The following is a 6,000-nucleotide window of genomic DNA, read 5'->3' as shown; positions in this document are numbered from 1 at the left end:
GTGCTGGGGACAATAAAAGGACAGTCTAAAATGTGCAGTTTTGTCACACAGCACAGTGCCACTGATGTCTCCAGTTTTGAGGGAGAATGCAATTGGCGTGCTGACAGCAGGAAAATCCAACAGTGCTAATGCCAGAGAATTTAATGTTCATTTCTCTACCATAAGCCGCCTAAAACATTGTTTTCTAAAATTTGACAGTACGTCCAACCGGCCTCACAACCAGAGACCAAATGTAACCATTCCAGCCCAGGACCGCCACATCCGGCTTCTTCACCTGCAGGATCATCTGAGATCAGCCCCTGGACATATGATGAAATTGTGGTTTGCACAACCGAAGAATTTCTGCACACACTGTCAGAAACTGTCTCAGGGAAGCTGATCTGCCTGCTCGTCGTCCTCAACAGGGTCTTGACCTGACTGCAATTTGGCATCGTAACTGACTTCACTGGGCAAATGCTCACCTTTGATGGCCACTGGCATGCTGGAGAAGTGTGCTCTTCACAGATTGATCCTGGTTTCAACCGGGCAGATGGCAGACAGCGTGTATGGCATTGTGTGGGCGAGCGGTTTGCTGATGTCAACGCTGTCAACATAGTGCCCCATGGTGGCGGTGGGGTTATGGTATGGGCAGGTATAAGCTACGGACAATGAACACAATAGCATTTTATCAATGGCAATTTGAATGCACAGAGATACTGTCATGAGATCCTGAGGCCCATTGTTGTGCCATTCATCTGCCGCCATCCCCTCATGTTTCAGCATGAACATGCACGGTCCCATGTCGCAATGATCTGTACATAATTCCAGGAAGCTGAAAGTGTCCCAGTTCTTCCATGGCCTGCGTACTCACCAGACATGTCCCCTGTTGACAGTGATGGAAAAAGTACTGAATTGTCGTACTTGAGTAAAATAAAAGATACTTTAAAAGAAAATGACTCAAGTAAAAGTAAAATAATACTTGCGTAAAAGTCTACAGGTTTTTGTTTTAAATGTACTTAAGTATCAAAAGTAAATGTAATCGCTAAAATATACTTAAGTATCAATAGTAAAAGTATAAATAATTTCAAATTCTTTATATTTAAGCAAACCAGACAGACAGCACAATTGTCTTGCTTTTTCATTTACGGATAGCCAGTGGCCCACTTCAATACTTCAATTCTTCATTCATCATTTACAAACAAAGCATTTGATTTGAGTCTGCCAGATCAGAGGCAGTAGAGATGACCAGGGATGTTCTGTTGATAAGGGTGTGAATTAGACCATTTTCATGTCCTGCTAAGCATTTAAAATGTAGCTAGTACTTTGGGTGTCAGTGAAAATGTATGGTGTAAAAAGTACATTATTTTCTTTAGGAATGTAGTGGAGTAAAGGTAAAAGTTGTCAAAAATAGAAATAATCAAGTATAGTATAGATACCCCAAAAAACTCCTGAAGTACTGAAGTACTTTACACCACTGCCCATTGAGCTTGTTTGGGATGCTCTGGATCGACGTCTACGACAGCGTGTTCCAGTTGTCGCCCATATCCAGCAACTTCGCACAGCCATTAAAGAGGAGTGGAACAACATTCCACAGGCTGCAATCAACAGCCTGATCAACTCCATGTGAGAAATATGTGTTGCGCTGCATGAAGCAAATGGTGGTGACACCAGATGCTGACTGGTTTTCTGATCCATGCCCCTAACTATGTTTTTAAGGTATCTATAACCAAGAGATACATATCTGTGTTCCCATTCATGTGATATACATAGATTAGGGCCTAACGCATTTATTTTAATTGACTGAATTCCTTGTATGAACTGTAACTCAGCAAAATATTTGAAATTGTTGCATGTTGCGTTTATAGTTTTGTTCAATATACAATAGAGCAAAGGAACAATCCCCTAAAATATTCAAAGGCATATACATCCAAATGTAATCAATGACTGAAACTAAAAGGTCATGTTAATGTTAATATATGAAAACGATTATGGGTCAAAGGAATCTAAGTAAAGGAAACCGTATGTATACAAACATGCTTAGGTAATGGATTAAGGTGGAGAGCACATGGTAATATCAATTAACTCGGGCAAACAATTTATATAAAACAATCCAACAAACAATTGAACAAACAATCCAAGAAACATTCCAACAATCTGTAACGCACTGGGCGTAGTGGGTGCGGAGTCAGATGCAGGAGGCAGAAGATACAGAGTAGCGCTTTAATACGCACCGGGGAAAATGTACTCTCCAAGACACTGGGCGTAGTGGGTGAGGAGTCAGATGCAGGAGGAAGAAGATACAGAGTAGCGCTTTAATACGCACCAGGAAAAATGTACTCTCCAAGACACTGGGCGCACATAAATAATCGCCCAAAACCAGTACCACACCAGTCCGGAGGGAAAATCTAAAACAATCAGCACTACTACACAAAATACACAGTGGGAAACGAAAATAAGCCCGCACAAAGAGCTGGGGCCTGTTGCACAAAACTAGGATAAGGGATTAAGCCAGGATATCTTGGTGATCCTGGCTCAATTGATCCGTAATCCGGTTGCACTAAAGATGGATAGGGGGCAGGAGGATATGTTATGGTATAAATTACCATGGAGATTTATTCTGTGGAGCTAGCCTGCTCCAGACCAGGCTAAATTCCAGGATCTATTTAATCTCATCCCTAATGTCAGTCAGCAGTCACCACAAATGGAAACCAATAGTTATTTCACTGCTCACTATACATTGTTATCACATATAACTAGACCCACTGTTATTTAAACGTTTGTGATCATTAATTTCAATGATTTTGGATAAAAAATGATTTTTAGATGTTGCTATCATTAGATAATTTACAGTTTCCCATAGACTATAAGGCTATATATAAAATGCTAGAATATTAGGGCCACAGAGGGGAAAAAAACACAAGTCATAATATTGTAACCAGTTGTTTTAAAGGAGGACAGTTGTTAAAATGACAGATGTGGGGCATTTCGTGAAATTGTACTTCAGTATGGTTTCATAAACAAAGACATGCTGATGTGCCAGAATATTAAGTATCACATTGTCATAAGTATCAAAACTGTAAAAACAATATGTAGCTTTTCTGCAGAAAGAACCAGCCTCATAAATTTATGACTTTATCCTTTTTCTTCAGTGTGGCCCTAGTACTCTGTCATATAAACAAATACACATTCCATATGAATATAAAAACACAATGTGTAACATTATGTTCCTTTATTGAATAAGGACAAAACAAAGCAGGTAAACCATCAGCTCCTTTCAAAACTGAAGTCACAGTGACTCTACAAGATGGAAAGCACAGAATCTAAGCATATTATACAAAATGATACATATACAGACCTTTGAATGTGTATAACACACCCTGCATGTCTGCACACTAAAATAAATGCAGGACAAATCCATACACATCAACTGAACAGACAAATGAATGGATGCAGTAGCCTCCCTGCAGCCTTGTATTACACACAGTATACCGCACAAACATCATAAGAGGCCAAATTCGTCAAAAAACGAACCCAAAAAAACCCAAATTCCTCTGCCACCGCAGGACATATTTAACCAAAATTGAAAGCACACATACTAACTAAAATAATTCAACACATATTGGTCCCTCAGCAGCCGACCACTGTCGTCATCAGGGAAGATTGCCGGATTGTCCCAGTCCATGGCTGGTGGCACTCTGGGGGCCCTCTCCTTCCTCAGGCAGGCCACATTGTGAAGGACAGCACAAGCCACAGTAATATCACATGCCCTAACAGGGCTGACCCTTAATTTGTGAAGGCAGTGAAAGCGTGCCTTCAGGAGGCCAAAGGTCATTTCAACTCTGGCCCTGGTCCTGGCATGGGCATGGTTGTAGGCCTGCTGTGCTTCCTGGGGGTCTGTGAAAGGTGTCAGGAGAAAAGGCTGGCAGCCATACCCCCTGTCTCCCAGCAACACACCAGAGAATTCACCTGTCAACACAAAATCTCATCATTACTACCTCATAAACACAGTGATATTCTTGACACAGCCATGATGGTTATAAATAGGGGTTGTGTGGCTTACCTTGTGATAGGCACTGATAGATTTCAGAGGCCCGAAAGATTCTGGAGTCATGGACTGAGCCAGGCCATTTTGCCACAACATTGCTGATCACACAGTCAGCATTGCAGACCATCTGAAATCATAAGATGAGGAATATTACACCAATCAATGCACATCACTGGCAATGCAGAGTGTTCGTCAATGGACAATATCAAAAAGTTATGTTCACCTGAACATTAATGCTGTGAAAGGATTTCCTATTCACAAAATCGGCCTCATGGGCACCTGAGGGGGCTTTTATCCTTATGTGTGTGCAGTCCACTGCACCAATGACATTGGGGAAACCTGTCACACAAAGTAATGAGTATCCTACTATGTGTTAACAGTTGTCCTGTAATTTGTAGATCCTCTTACCTGCAATCCTATAGAACTCCTCTTTGATGTCACAGAGTCTTCTGTGGCCAGGGAAGGAGATGAAGACATCTGCTAATGCTTTGATAGCCAGACACACACTCCTTATTGTGCGGCAAATTGTGGCCTTGTTCAGCTGTTCTGCATCCCCCACTGAGTACAGGAAGGCTCCACTAGCAAAAAAGCGCAAGGCCACACAAACCATTTGCTCCACACTCAGTGCATGGCTCCGTGCAGTGCGGTGCTTAATCCTGGGACCCAGTAGTCTGCATAGATACCTGATGCCATCTGCAGAAAACCTGTATCTTTCATATAGATGGTCATCAGGGAAGGCCAGTGGGTCCAACCGGTCCCTGAAGACCCTTTCTCACCTGAAGGCTCTCCTCAGCACAAGTGCTTCTTCATCCACCGCATCTCGCACGAATGGGCATGCCATTGTCAGAGCAGAAAGGAACACACAATTTTGGGCCTTCATATAGGCTAGTGGCCACACCTGGTGCTGGGGGGGTGGGCAAAAGAGGGCGATGCCTTATAACGATGACTTGGTTGTACTGATTGCTGGGAAAATAAAAAAAACCTTAGAAAGATGCCACCGTCCTGTGTGCTCACAATAAGAGCTCATATGTCATGGCTCACTTGACTTTACGAGAATATACCTCATTTTTATTTTGAGCTGTGTCATCTTCTTGGAGCTGGGGGAGGAAAGAAAAATAATGATTAATACATTTGTGTTACAGTTAGCATACAGTGTACATTGAAGGCATATCTCACCTCCCTCTCAAGTTTTTTTATTTCAAGGTCCAGTTTCCTAATTGTCCTCTTTTTTATTTCGAACTCCAGTGCAAGATTTTCCATCTTTTTCTTCTTGTACTGAATGTCTATGTCTGCCAGTTCTATTTGGCACCGGAGGTGGTTGCCATACAACTTTCTGATAGCTTGTGAGCTCTGTGAACACAATACAATTAGCGCAGCTGGAATTTGGCAGGATGTGGTGTCCTTTTATTAATACGCACTATGTTGCCAGGCTGGTTTTCCCACTGTATAGCATCTGGGTCCTGTAAAAGAAATTAGATTTTTTGATTTTGATGAGGACTCCTCACCATTGTAGAGTAAATAGTACTTTCACAGTCTTAACATGATACCTCATGCCTTCTGGAATCCAGAGAGATGGTCTCCTCCTCATCATCGTCTCCATCATGTGCTGTTGCTGCTGCACTGGGGCCTTCACCCTATCACATTTAATCGGATTCATATTGAAGCTAGTAGACAAGACATGCCAGGCCTACAGTATGCCTTTGATGGAGTACTCACTGGATCAGCATCGTCTGGTGCTTGTGCTGGTGGCTCTAACAGGAACACAGTGCTGCCAGACACTGCAAGGCAATAGGTAAACCAAAGTCAGACAGTCCAAATTGATTCAATATGAATGTGGTTGTATCCCATGTAGAGATGGAAGGACATACCTTGAATGAAGCGGGTGGCATCTTGGGAGGAACCTATGCTCGTCTCTTTCCCCCCAGGGATCCCCTCTAAGACGGGCCTGCCTTTATTTAGCTCCAAGGCCATGTCCT

General features: G+C 42.5%; 1 long non-coding RNA gene across 1 annotated transcript; it reads right to left on the bottom strand.

Annotated features, from left to right (window-relative positions):
- Window positions 1-3,193: 3,193 nt before the first annotated feature.
- LOC149985488 (uncharacterized) lies at window positions 3,194-4,734 on the bottom strand. Its single transcript, XR_016494879.1, has 2 exons — window positions 4,040-4,734; window positions 3,194-3,945 (listed from the first exon to the last, which is right to left on the bottom strand). It is a non-coding gene; the product is annotated as an uncharacterized LOC149985488 (long non-coding RNA).
- Between the last annotated feature and the right edge of the window lie 1,266 nt (window positions 4,735-6,000).

The sequence above is a fragment of the Oncorhynchus mykiss genome, chromosome 1 (genome assembly GCF_057628025.1).
Source record: "Oncorhynchus mykiss isolate SJ-2025 chromosome 1, ASM5762802v1, whole genome shotgun sequence".
In the NCBI taxonomy this organism is placed as follows: domain Eukaryota; kingdom Metazoa; phylum Chordata; class Actinopteri; order Salmoniformes; family Salmonidae; genus Oncorhynchus; species Oncorhynchus mykiss.
The sequence above is the reverse complement of the archived record's forward strand: the minus strand, read 5'-3'. Positions and strand labels throughout refer to the sequence as shown.